General features: G+C 34.0%; 1 protein-coding gene across 1 annotated transcript in view; it reads left to right on the top strand.

Moving 5' to 3' along the window:
• The first annotated feature begins 9331 nt into the window (after window positions 1–9331).
• The window catches only part of LOC129754620 (Kv channel-interacting protein 1), a 127060-nt gene continuing 121313 nt past the window's right edge, over window positions 9332–15078 (top strand). The window contains exon 1 of the mRNA XM_055750783.1: window positions 9332–10072. The gene's annotated coding sequence lies outside the window, so the exon portion shown is untranslated. The remainder of the gene's footprint in view (window positions 10073–15078) is intronic.

Raw genomic sequence — 15078 nt, 5'->3', positions numbered from 1 at the left:
AGGGAGGTGTTGCTCTGTTGAAATCAATACTGATGTTATGAAATCGCTTGGTACATCTTTGTACCTGAAAATGATCACATTTTCATATTTCGCCGGTTCCATCACGTTCACCGTGGTGGAATTGGCTAACGCGCCGTTGTACCGAAGCGGAGATTGCAGGTTCAAGTCCTGTCGGTGAGCCGTTGTATCTTTTTCGAAATTTTCATGATATTTACGGCTTATGTTCTTTCGTTCTTTGATAGTTCATGTTTCTCTAATTTCTTTCATCACATATGAAAATGTGATCATTTTCAGGTACAAAGATGTACCAAGCGATTTCATAACATCAGTATTGATTTCAACAGAGCAACACCTCCCTGTGTAACTGGTCTGCTCGGAACCTTGAGCGGCACTGATTGCTTCTTCATCTGACCGTAAGTTGCGGCAAACCCGAAGCAATCGACCATGTGCTCGTTCGGCTAAAATCCCGAGTCGATGGGTGGGGTTAGAGAAACAAGAGAGATCAATAGAGGGAAAGATCACATGCGGGATATACATGGTGTTTCGATAGAAGGTCCAGCAGTTGATCGGCAGAGCTCGATTGCTCGTGTTCGCCGGTTCCATCACGTTCACCGTGGTGGAATTGGCTAACGCGCCGTTGTACCGAAGCGGAGATTGCAGGTTCAAGTCCTGTCGGTGAGCCGTTGTATCTTTTTCGAAATTTTCATGATATTTACGGCTTATGTTCTTTCGTTCTTTGATAGTTCATGTTTCTCTAATTTCTTTCATCACATATGAAAATGTGATCATTTTCAGGTACAAAGATGTACCAAGCGATTTCATAACATCAGTATTGATTTCAACAGAGCAACACCTCCCTGTGTAACTGGTCTGCTCGGAACCTTGAGCGGCACTGATTGCTTCTTCATCTGACCGTAAGTTGCGGCAAACCCGAAGCAATCGACCATGTGCTCGTTCGGCTAAAATCCCGAGTCGATGGGTGGGGTTAGAGAAACAAGAGAGATCAATAGAGGGAAAGATCACATGCGGGATATACATGGTGTTTCGATAGAAGGTCCAGCAGTTGATCGGCAGAGCTCGATTGCTCGTGTTCGCCGGTTCCATCACGTTCACCGTGGTGGAATTGGCTAACGCGCCGTTGTACCGAAGCGGAGATTGCAGGTTCAAGTCCTGTCGGTGAGCCGTTGTATCTTTTTCGAAATTTTCATGATATTTACGGCTTATGTTCTTTCGTTCTTTGATAGTTCATGTTTCTCTAATTTCTTTCATCACATATGAAAATGTGATCATTTTCAGGTACAAAGATGTACCAAGCGATTTCATAACATCAGTATTGATTTCAATTAACCTTACTTATCTTGTCATATTTTTCCCATCTAAATTTAGAAATTCGATTGTTATATTGACATCGGAAATTCAAGTTTTGGAAACATGTAAAAAATCTAAAAAATCTGTGAATATTCCCAAAATTGTGTGTTCTGTGACACAGAACATTGATAAATATTTGTTGAAAAATCTGTGAAATCACAGATTTTTCTGGCACCCATGTATATACCTGGCCAGCTGGTAACTGATTGAACATTCTTATTATAAGAGGAAACATATCTTACCTGTCGGCAACTTATGGGGTTTGAACCCAAGAGTTTTCTTGCCGAAACCGGGAATCGAACCCAGTACGCCTGGCATACCTAGATCAGACTCGCGCAAACCTATCTGATAGACCACATCGGCGCTAAGATATTTCAATATGGGTGCACGGAATGGCTGTAAATTCGCCGTTGTAAATTATATAGAAATAAATAGTTTTCAACTTGCTTCAGAAAACAAAATATTTTTGAGTTAGATATGATAGGTATTTGAAACGCAATATTGGTGAATCGAAAAACTTTTAAGGGAAAACAAATCAACGTGTACATTTAACAATGTTGATTCATTATTTTGATTTTCACTGTTTTCCGTCGCACGACATAACTTGATGCATATAATTCCTAAAATTCTCTCGGTTCATGGTAACCGTTTTCCAATTTCTTGGATGTTGATCAGATCTTATCAGATAAATATACTTCTTCTTCTTCTTCTTCTTTTTCTTCTTCTTACATCAACATGGCCAAAACATGTAGGCATCCTGGAAAATGGAAGACTTGCGTCTTTCATTTTTCTTTTCAGCGTATTATCTGTTACATATTCCTTTGCATTGCAGATATTACTACGGCCAGGCCAACCATGTGATGAAAACCGCGAAAGATACAGGATACAGGGGAGGAATGAAGCGTGGAGATCCCTTCCAAATGCTTCATATGATATTTTTAATATTGAAATACCTAAATATGAATTTATGTCATTTGGGAAAGTATATATGGAACATTGATACATTAAATGCTGTTAAGGAATTAGGAAATTACGATACTCACCAACATTATACTCACAGCAATAATAAAAAGAATATAGAATATTACATTTAGGTTGCTGTAGATAATCTATTTTGCCCTCGTATCTTTCCGTCTACTCTGTGGAAAGTATGAGGGTCTAATGATAAGAAACATTTTAGTAAACGGTTGAAACACAAAGCAATTTATTATGTTGTAACCTGCAATGCAGACTTTTGAGTTCTGTAGCTTGGTACAAACTAGAACTTCGTAAAACGAAAGCAGAGACTGGGAGGTATCCCAATCCATCACAGAACTCCATGCGTCCAAACACTCATATTGTCGAACCAGGCTCCACCCGCTTTACCAATCTTACCTTAAGACACTCGAAGCTTACCTATCGCTGTAACCGACCTTATTCAATATTTGTTTCCATGTGATCAAAATAGACAATTTTTGAATTATCAAAAATCATTACCAACTATTCAATAAAACATTCACTTGTTTCAAACGAAGATCTTATCAGATAAATATACGATTGCAAAAACCTGTTTTTTAATAATAAATAAATAAAATTATTATTTCAAGATATAATTGAAATATTTCTTTTCCAGGAATGAAAAAACGGAACTTAAAATGAAAATCGTTATTTGAATCATTATGTCTCAACATGAAAGACATGGTTTCGACTTTGGTTCAGTTAAGATTTGTCGAAATGCTTTTTAAAAATTGGAAAAAAGTCCAATATTTGATTAAAACGCGGTGAATCCGTGTACCCATAGTGAAAAACCATGTATTTAACACAAATTTTCATTTGACTCTATAAAAGTCTTTATTCTTTGCCTTTAGCATGCAAAAAAAATTGATTTTGGTGAATGGCGGTGAATCCGTCCACCCATGGTAAATTGCTCTACTTTTAGAAAAGCTATGCTTCAAAACCTGCAATATCAGGTATAGTTTATAGGCAACGTGTTGAAAAATTTCAGAGCGATGGATGCTAGAAAATATCTAATCAAACAAAATTGAAGTGAAACTGTGCACCCATGGTCAATAGCCATAGCCATCTAACATGATTTTATAATTATTTTTATAATGTGTTTTAATTTCTTGACGATTATTTAAAATATTCATTTTAAGACATACACGCATTCGTCAACTATGCCAAAATGAGGTGATTCCGTGCACCCATGGTAAAAAAAATATTTCCATTTTGTAACAAAAATGTTATCGAATAAATAACAAAATAATTTCAAGAGAAAAAAGTTAAAAATATTATGATATACAAATTTTTCCCTTTACATTTTGACTGGTCACGATCCGAATAGGTATTTGCCGGTCCTTCTAGTGTTAAAACAAAAATAATCTTTCACCATAAGGATTTTAGCACAAGGATGTAAATGGCCTTAAAAATTGTGTTGAAGGTAATACTCCTTGTTTATTTTAAAGCCCCTTTCAATGAATAGCTATGCTTTCGTCGATATTCCTCCAAAAATTATCACCGCTGAAGTATTTTGATATCGCTTGACTGCTTTTTTAACGGCAAGTATATCCCGGAAACATGCTCCATAAACACGGTCATTTTGCTTGTTCGATGTTGCCTGCAGGATGAACAACTTTTCGTCCTATCAAAAAAGTGTGACGTGCGTGCGTCTTCAGCAGAAACCGAGATTTATATATGAGCCGTTATTAAACAGCAAGGTGAAAAATTTGTAATTTTAATACTTATCGATGTCAATGAAATTGATTCCGAAAACAAATAATTACTGTTTCGAGTAACACGGTTTATGATCTTCCTTTCTTTGATATCTCATGTTTCTCTAATATTATCCAAAACATTTGAAAATGTGATAAACCTTTGAAAATGTGATAATTTTCAGGTATGAAGATGCACAAAGACAAATTCGGAACATAAATTTTTTTTAGTTTTATCCTTCTTATTTTAACGTCATTCGTTTTCTACTCGTGAAACCTTTCCACCGAATACCAATAATCTAGAGGTTCAATGCCACCTCGTTTAAAGGCCAATCTTTAAGAAATTTACAAAAGGTTTTATTCAGGTATTTTACTTATAACGTTTTTATGTGCCGGGAGTATTTTTCCTAACTTTGGGTGAAGGCCAATCTCAGAATATCCAATTGAAAAGAAGTTAACGTAAAATTTGCAATAAAAGACCTTAGGGTATTCAAGGTTTCCGAAATCCCAGAAAAATCTATAATTTCACATAATTTTAAGCAATTTTTTATCACAGAACACAGAGTTTTGGAAATATTCATAGGTTTCCTAGATTTTTTAAACTTGTTCTAAGTTTAAAGTTTTTCCAAAATTTTAATCTATATATGCGTCATTCCATGTCAAGTGTGCACAGCGAAAAAAAAATCTTATCGAAAATTCGCCAAACTTGGCCGAAAGACTTTCTGAGGCCTTCAAAATAAATCCTCAATTTTTGAGAATGATCCGCCCACCCCTCGTTCCAGGACCCTCCCTTCTTTTTTTCACGATTTTGAAAAATTCATCATTTTTAAAATACTATATCTCCGGACTGAAAAATCATACCAAAATGACAAAATATGCGTTGTGTAGATTTTATTAAAATCTATCAATTTATGTTATTAATTTTTTGAAACAGTGCCGTTTTAAACGTCAAAACATAGCTCTAAAAAGAAAACGTTAGTTTTCGCAAGGAAAGTATATTTTTTTCTTGAATTTTATGATTTCATTGTTTTTTTGAGAAAATTTTACTTAAGAACCAACCAAAATCCCAATATAATATTTCTCGTTTTCGTGATATGAAAGATTTGAGTTGAATTGTCTAACAATTATTTACTCGCAGCACTCAGTGGTTTCACTAGAGTGCAACAATCGTCGAAATTTTCAGTCACATCTTCCATGCTTGAACATATTTTTTGTTTTCATGATTTGTTTTATAACTAAAAAAAAAATTTGAAATATCATTTTGAATGAAAGGAAAACAACATTTTCGGTTTTTGAAATGTTTTTATTCGAAATATAACTTTTTCGTGTCTTCTTTTTTTTTCGTTCCAAAACTTCAAGTTAAATCATCTTTATATTGTCTTTTCTTTTTGCTTACATTGAATTTTTTAAATTCCGTGGAGCTTGAAAATGGTTTCATTCCAATTTGCTTTTGCCATGCTCGGAAAACTGTTCACGACTATTTAGAAGCTTAACAATAAAAGTCACTAAGACAACTCCATTCTAATGCAGTAACAGAAGGCAACTGGATATTTCAACCGCAATATTCGATTTTAGAAGTGGTATTTATAACTACAGACCCCGTTCGTTTTTGGCAACATTCGATTTTGGCAACATCCGATTTTGGCACATGTGCCAAAATCGAACGGTTTTTAAAAGCGACATTGAAAAGAACATCATAAATACGTTTTTATGTGCTAAAGTGGTGGCTAAACACAACAACAAAAATAAAAGTTTTTTCAAAAAGCTATAAAGTACTCAAAAATTACAAAAAGATGAAAAATTTAATAAAATAAAAAAAAAAAAATAAAACAAAAGACTGCAAATGACGAAAAACAACTAAAAAATGATGAAGAATGACAAAATCACCAAATATGACAAAAACAACCAAGATTACAAACAAAGCAAGAATAGTGAAAAATGCATCAAAAACATGAGAAAAAATAATAAAAATATTACTAAAATAGTCGGAAATTGACTAAAAGTAATGTTTATGATAATAAAAATAGTAATTTTTTGAAAATAAAGGAAAAAAAATAAAGAAAAAAAACCGTTCGATTTTGGCAACATTCGATTTTGGCAACACAAAATGTTCGGGCATGTTGCCAAAATCGAAAGGGGTCTGTACTAGCAAGTAGCAGCAAGCGAGCAGTTGCGGCAACAATTCGTTCACAATGGTCAGTGAATCAGTTTAAAAAATTGTTATTGTGCAGTGCCACTCGGCGTCAACAAAAAAAAATCTGCTGTGCTTACTTTGCATAAATATAGGCTAGATATATACAATGAACAAATGCTGTGCGTCAATAGTCAGTATTGTTAGACCAGTATCGCCATAATTCATGTAAGTTTAGTAGGAAATCTACATACGAGCAGATTCTCGACATTTACACATTTTCTACACATTTTAACAGTTTTATGGAAAAATAAAGCAAATCCTCACATTAATTCATCCACAGCATTCGCTAAGGAAGCTCTTGCTTAATGATTTTATACAGTGTGATAATGAATAAAAATTTTATCCAATAGCAAAACGAATTGAAACAAAAAGTGTTATTTTATTTTTTAAGCATCTTATCTTAACAAAAATTTGCTGGTCACTAGAAGGTAACATCATTTGTATGCTGATTTTAAATTTAATTCGTACAGAAAATCGTGAATGGGATTACCAAAAGTTTAAGGGGATACTGTAAGAAAATATTTGATGGACAATTCAACTTAAATCTTTCATATCTCGAAAACAAGACATATTATTTTGGGATTTTAGTTGGTTCTTACGTAAAATTTTCTCAAAAAAACAATTAAATCATAAAATTCAAGAAAAAAATATACTTTCCTTGCGAAAACTAACGTTTTCTTTTTAGAGCTATGTCTTGATGTTTAAAACGGCACTGTTTCAAAAAATTAATAACATAAATTGATAGATTTTAATAAAATCTACACAACGCATATTTTGTCATTTTGGTATGATTTTTCAGTCCGGAGATATAGTATTTAAAAAATGATGAATTTTTCAAAATAGTGAAAAAAAGAAGGGAAGGTCCTGGAACGAGGGGTGGGCGGATCATTCTCAAAAATTGAGGATTTGTTTTGTCGGCCTCAGAAAGTCTTTCGGCCGGGTTTGTTTGTTTGTTTGTCCTCTATAGACTCAGCCGTCTTAAGAGCTAGAGAGCTGAAATTTGGCATGGATGCTCATTAGGACCAGAAATGATGAAAAATGTTTTCAGATTTTCGGATGACCCCTTCTGAAGGGGGTCGTCCATACAAGACAAATATTGTATTCGCGATATTGACGTTACTTTTCGTCGGATTGTGTTGAAAAATTGCACATGAGTGTTTTGGAAGACGAGCAATCGATTTTAGGTGTTAAATTTTTAGTAAGAGGTCTGCCGAGATATTCTAATGCAATAATGATTGAAAAATACTACAAACCTGTTGGGATCATATTGACTAAAATTGTAGTGGCTTTCAAAGTGCTCTTTACCGCTGCTGGGGGGGCTTTGAGGGTCTACAAAAACAAACAGTGAACTGAACAGTGAACAATGAATTGATTTCTTCTGCTGAATAACTATTCGAACTGAGTGCTGAAAAGCTGATGAACCGATTTCCATAAATTCCAGCTTTTAAAAGCCAACCATTTTCACATTTTTGAAAATCCTTATAGAGAAAGAAAAATGAATTAGATTCCGAGTTATAAGGCCAAGGCTGCGATTTCAAAGCTTCAATAGCCTTTGAGGGATTTCAACGGGGGATTAGAAAATTGATAAGATTATTAAATTTGAGGTTTTGAGTTTTATACAATTCAATTTCATTGGCAAATTTCTAACTTTTGAGTTATCATTGATGACCAATGAGTCGATCCAACCATCCAAATTTGAGAAAATTAATTGTAAAACTGTTTAGTACTGCAAATTCAAACAAATGATATCTTAGAATTAAAAATTGATTACTGTTTGATTGATGTTTGTGCCCTAGAATAGAAAATTGAATTGGTGACTTCGGTTCAGAGATGATCAGTTTTCGATAACTTCAAAAAACTATAAGTCTATAAGTAAGCTTTCAACATTGAAGGTAAACTAATAATAAAACAGTGTAAATTAAAAAAGTGAACAAAAACACGTATACAATTGAAAACATGCAAAGTAAGTTTTTATCATGATTCAACAAAATTCGGAAGTCTGTTTAGAAATTTCTGAGTAAATAAAATTAAAACAAATCAATGTAAAAGAAAAATATCGATCTTATAAGAGGGATAATCTCCAACAGAGATTTTCATAAGATAGAGGATAGACAAAAATAGAAAAAAAAAAACAGTTTCATCTTTTGAAGAAAAAAAATTAGGATAAAATCTATTTAAGCTTCCTAAAAAATGATGTAAATGTAAAAAATGTGTATGTGTAAAGCAAATAAAATCGAGTACTTGATATCAGATTTCAAAACAATCATTGAAAAACATGTGATGTGAAAGCTCTCATTGTAAGGATATTGAAAATTTATTTATAATGATACCATGCATTTTCAGCGAAACAAATGAAAATAGCATCATAGAAAATAATCACAGAATTTTTGAGTAAAATCACAGAAAGTCAGGATTTTTTTCGCAGAAATAAACTTATTTTCGGCAATGTGTATGTGTATGTAAAAAATTTAATTTTCAAACATTTCCGAATGGATTGTTGCACAGTAGAACAAGAGAAAAATTATATAACGATTCTGGCAAATTTGGTGCCAACTATATAATGAATGCACTTCCTTGACATGCTGATAAGATAGGGAAAATCAAAAGTCCGTTCCAATCGGACGATGGATGCACTTCCGCCAAAGCCAAGGTGTTCGCTGCCCAGCTAGCCAGCCAGCCAGCACAGCAGTCTCTTCCGTTCTCATCCATTCATCAGTAGGAAGGACCTAACACCAACACCATTCCATTTCCGTTAACATAGCCAAGTGAAAACAAAAGTGGAAAACTAGGGTGGCTAAAGCAGGCGAGCGTGTGGGTGGCTGGCTGGCTCGTTTTCCTTCCAAGGTTAACAGAACGCCAGAAGGATCAATGAGGATATAAGGTGTGTATGTGTCTGTATTTAGGTTGTTATCATGCTCCCTACTTTTCGCTCTTTCTCTTTTGAAAGGATTTGAGAGATGTGAGAGGCTCTCTAACCAAGACCACCATGAATGGGGGCTCATCAAGTGGCTGTGGTAGCTCCAACAATTGGGCATCCTTGGCGGAAGCTCGGGAGCCTTTCTTCAGTCCCACGGTTGCTTCCGAGAGACGACGACGAGCTACTTGGCAAATGTCCTACGCCGCCACCGACGACGACGGTTGTTCCCGGGTGTGAGGAAGATTCGCGGTCTGGGAGGGAAACCTGTGTGTGAAAAATCGAGGACCTGTGTGTGTGGGCGGGGAAGTGTGCAACAGCATTCTTTTGCTTGCTGCTGTCCTTGCACTTTTGGCTTGCAGGCTGGTGGTTAACAAGTTGGTCGGAAATCTGTGAGGAAAATCTGAGCATCTTTTCCCTGTGGCGTGCGGCTGGATGGACCACACACAGACCAGGCTCCCGGGGAACGGTTCGCGTTTTAGCGTCCTGGTTTCTGGATTCGTGAGGCGTTTTAGTGGCCCAGTGGGGCAAATTTACAACATTGGGTGAGGCGCGCGCTTCAAGTGGGCTATCATTGGGAAGTTTTACGGGATTCACGCGATTTGTGGAAAAAGGAAACGGGAAAACGAAACTAGGAATTGGCGAGTCCAAAAAAAAAAGCGAGGAAACAGAAATTTCTGACTCCTGCCAGCGCAATCTGTGGCTAATGGAAAGTGTGCGAAAATGTAAATTGATATCGCACTGTGCTGTGGAAGTAGAAAACTGATAGCTCCCAAGTGGTGGGTGGATTTTTCCGGATGGAGTTTCGCAAGCTTCGGGGAAAAAGAGCCGTTTTTGTCTATGTGTGTAGCATGTGAACGGGGCTAGAAACAGGGAAACGGATGGTCTGGAGTCGTCCTTACAAAGGTGAATATTTCAACAGATAGGTGAATTAGAATAAAATCCCGATAAGAATGGAAACTAGTGCTCAAAGTCATTATCAGAGCGAGGTTTAAGAGTGAAAAAATCTGGTTCGACGGATTCGAACTAGGTGGAGCAATCGCCCGCCAGAAGAAGCTGCGAGAAAACCTTTCAACACCTCCGCACTGTCAGTCATTGAACATTTTTCCTTCTTCATCTCGCTGGTGGCTTGCTTGTTAGGGTGTGTCTAATTGGAACAGTTTTTCGAAGTTTTAAATTCCTGTGATTTAAAACGAATAATGGAAACTTGTTTTTATTCAAATACATCTAATACGATGTAAAACATATTTCAACATATTGATCTTATTAAAAAAATTCTATTTCTACATCATCCTCTCCAGCTACAAAGTAAGAAGTTGAAGAAACAAGAGTTAGAAAGTCGCAGACAGAGATTCATTCAATAATCTAGCTACACTTCTAAAAAAATCATCGAGCCATAGTCTGAAAAAGTGTGAAAATGACGAATTCCTGTGGAATTTTTTTTAAAAACAAAATAATTTTGATATTTGGAAAGTTTATTTTGAATTATAACACGGACGGAAAGAAATGAAAAGTACAAAGGAGTGGTATTAAGGAGTGTATTAGAAAAAAAATTCAACACTTTGTTTTGTGAATAACTTTTGAATGCATGGATGTAAAGTGATGAAAATTTCAGCGAAGTTACCAAGTAATGTGATGTTTACACATGCAAATTATTGTCATGTTCTGTCTAGTGGTTATTGAGATAGCGTCCAATGAAGAAATTTTTCGACTTTAATTGTTGGGCAACATTGGCGCCATCTATAATGTATACTTTGAATCACATTTTTCCAAATCAAGACAATTTTTGATTACGTTTGCTAAATTAAAATTTTGAATTTGGTAGAAGTTATATCAACCGATTGTTCTCTTTTGGCACAAAAACAAAATATTTGACTTTTTATCACTCCACCACCGTTTTTGCGTAATGGCACGACTTCAGATCCAATTTAAACAGAGTATAAATATTGTATTGAAGTGCTTTGCAGAGAAAACGGTCGCATTTGGAGGCAGTCTTCTTTGTATTTTGAGATTGTAGATTGAGTAATTCGCATTTTCCACAGGTCGTTAGTCTCCTCAAGTACTCGGCATTAAATTTTTCAATTTTTTTTCTTCTTGTTTATCTCCGGGAAATACAGCCGAGACTTTTCAACGAAAATTTACTGGTTGGAAACCTGCCAGGTGACCGCTTAAAAGTTCGTTTTGCTGTCCTTTACGAAATTTTTCAAAATATCTCCCCACAAGCAGCCCAAATGTTTTGTACACGATTTGACCACCGTATTTTGTTTATTTTACCATGAACGGTCAGTAAAATTGACTTTTTTATCACTTCCTTCATTCATATTTTCGGATTTAGCTTTGAAAAAACCTCTAACATTCCTCTCACTTCATGGAATCAATAATCTTCACTTTTATTCAAAACTTGGTTCACTATTAGGTCCTCTAGGACTTTTTAAACGATTTACCATGTGAAATTTGGTCGAATAATGGATTTCCAGCTGTTTTTGGATCTCGCACTGAGACTTTTCTGGATTTTTCTCGATCCTTCCCAAAAAAAAATTGTTCATGAACTTCAGTATCGGACGCTATCTCAAAAACCACTCGACAGATTGTCAAAATGAAATTTTCGAATACACTCCTGAATTCAATTTCATTTCTTATTGAAATGATTAATAGAAAAATTATTATTGAAAAAAAATTTAAAACTTTCATATCAATTTTAGAGCTTGAGGGAAAGATTTTAAACATGTGTCTATTAGACTGCCCAAATTTGTATGGGAAATTCAAAACCTGTAAAACACCTGTGAAGTGCTTATCAGACTAAAATTGATCCTACACGCCCAGTGCAAGATCTCATGTCAAATTTGGGCCAGATCGGATCACGGGAAGGGGTTGCTCAACAAGCCTGAAGTTTGCATTAGATTTTGAGATATTTTGTTCGGGAGAAACATGAAACCCCAGTTTTTCATCAATAACTTTGGTTTCCTTCGGCTGATTTCTTTTGAAAACGAGTTTTCTTGAAGCCCAAATTATGACAAATATTTCATCCGAAGACTTCATGTTCCTCCTGAACAAAATGTCTCAAAACCCCATACAAACTTGAGGCTCGCTGAGCGACCTCTTCCCGTTATCCGATCTGGCCCAAATTTGGCATGAGATCTTGTACTAGGCCTAGGATCAATTTTAGCCTGCAGCACATAACTTTTTTAAAAGTCGTTTCATTTGGGGCACTCTAGTGTCTATGGTTTTAGAGTTGTTGAAGTATTCCCAGGTATACGACCTGTATCCGTTTAAGTTCATACAGCTGGACAAAAGTTAGTTGTTTAAACTCAACACGATTTGAAAATTTTCTATTTTTTCATCATAATCGTTTATAAAATGCAAAATTGGACTTCTTTAAAAGAATATTACACAATTTACAAAATTTGCAGTTGGCGGATCGTTATTTAAAAACTTATCCGGTACAACTCTGTTCGATGTTTACTCTTGGGCTCGAACTTGCGGACATCGGCTCAGAAGACAACTAAATGATTAAAAATATGAAAATCTATCATTCCATTTAACTGAAAAATATTTGACTAGCAGTTGAATATGTACAATATTTACTTTTCATATAATTTGAAATATCTCAGTTATTTTTGGGCCAATTTTAACAAAAAGCATATAAAAATATAGCTATGGATCAGTGTTGATATGTTTCAAAATTAAGGAAAAAATGGTTAAAGTGTGTAAAAACTATAATCCAAAAAGTACTGAAAGTTAAGTTCCTTAGCATCTCTGCTTATGCAATTTTTGAAAAAATTGGTAAAAAAAAACTCCGCCTCATCTATGAAGTTTTTCGTAGGACACAAATTGTTTGTAATCATAAAACTAATTATCTGTGAATTTTTCAACGCGAAGCAAATATTGGGTTAAAATGGGTTGGGTTTAAATAAAATAGAGGGTTAAATCGTAGCGTTAGAAAATACGTCCCTAAACCTTCAATAGCCAAGCTAAATTTTTAGAATGAAACTTTAAGTACCTAGCAAAAAATGGTTAAATTCTTCCAATTCGTTCAAGAGTCTGTAAGATTAGGCTCATTTGATTCGAGTCTTGAAATAAGTTTTCTAGGAATGCTTTCAATTTCTCTAGAAAACTTAATCTATGCTCAAATAAAAATAACTCAATCTTCCAAACTCTTGAGCAAATTGAATGATTTTAACCATATTGAAGAAAATAAATCAAATTTTCAAGAATAAAAGTAAAAGATTGAGATTTTTCGGTTCAAATCTGGTTCTTGCAAACAAGATCCAAATTCATGATTTCAGTTGAAAATTTGAAGCCCTGATCGATTTTGAGTTAAGGATGCCAAACAATTCTTCATATTTCAAACTGTATGCGATGATTTTTTTCGTATGTTTATAATTTTTTTAACATACTTTTGCATTTGAAAGAAAAATACAAATTCTCGAAAAATATATGGAAAATGGCCAATCAAAACAATTTGAAAACGTGTTTTTATCGAAATGAGCTTTGACTCCAAGGGCCTTATTTGGTTTTTGAAAAAAACATCAATATTAATGTTAAAATACACTGGAAAAATGTAAAACTTTGTGCAGAAGTTTAAGACTAAGAAAGCTACATGTTTCTTCATCAGCAAGCATTTTTCATTAGAAATCAATTCTATAATAATAATCCTGTGCAAGCCATTTTTTTTAAATGAAAATTAGATTTTTATTCATAAAACAATTTTAGGGTAAGAGAATAAGCTCAAAATCTGTTTTATATTTATGATTTTCAGCTAAACCATGTGAACAAACTAACTTTGATTACAAATTTGAAATTCAATTAACAAACGAATTCATAAGTTTGTGATCTTTTGAATTACTCAACAAAATAGTCAATTTGATATTTTTATCTAGATTTTTAAACCATATTTTGAACTTTGAACCTGCATTTTGGATCTGAATTCTGAACCTGAACTCAATATAAGAAATCAATCTGTTCCGTATTTAAAGACGATTACTGAAATGTTCAAAAATTTTATTTCCGAATCTTAATTTCAGATCAGAATTTTAAAAGCCAAGTTCCAGCCTTCATTTATAAATATTGAATTTAAATTCTGTGGAAAATTGTGGGTTTTAATCTGAATTTATTATTTTAAATCTGAATATTGAATTTGAGTTAGAATATATATGTTTATATTTCGAATGATGAATCTGATTCTGAGTTTTTTTTTAATTCAGTACCCTATTTTGAAGCTTTGTTTTATTACAATTTTTCATGAGAATTATGTTTGTGGACTTTGAATCTGATTATAAAACAAATAACATTTTTTTTCGTCTGGAAAATTATTATTTTACTAAAAAAAATGAGCCTGAAAGTCGAATATCAACCCATGAAAAGATTTTTTTTTATCAAAATATTGAAAAGGTATCTAATTTTCGAAAACTATGAATCAAAATTGATATGAAATTTAAAAAAAACAAATTTGAACCTGGATTTCTAAGCAGCTGGTCATTTCTAATTTTATACTTGAACTCAAAATCAAGAATCCTAAACTTGATACAGAATCCGAAATATGACAAAAAAAATACAAATTTTGGTTTGGGAACATTGAACCAGAACCTTTGAAATGAGTTTAATGTCATTCAATATTAAATATTCATAGCTGAATTTCTATAAACAAGTGAGAAAATTGAAAAAAAAACGGTAGCAAAACTCTGAACTTGAGATGGGTTTTCAAGGTTTTGGCATAAATTTTGAGTATAGAATGTTACTCTTGAATAACCCTACTCAATCATCGAATTTTGATAAAGAATTTAAAATTTAGAGTAGAATACCTCGCTTGCTTTTCTTTGATCCTCATGCGGGCGGAAGGGGGGTGTTGAAATCCCCCCCTCAGTTCCCTACGACCAATATTTAGATATAATATAAAAACTGTTATATTGATT

The sequence above is a fragment of the Uranotaenia lowii genome, chromosome 3 (assembly GCF_029784155.1).
Source record: "Uranotaenia lowii strain MFRU-FL chromosome 3, ASM2978415v1, whole genome shotgun sequence".
NCBI classification, from domain to species: Eukaryota; Metazoa; Arthropoda; class Insecta; order Diptera; family Culicidae; genus Uranotaenia; species Uranotaenia lowii.
This window is presented reverse-complemented; position numbering and strand designations above follow the sequence as displayed.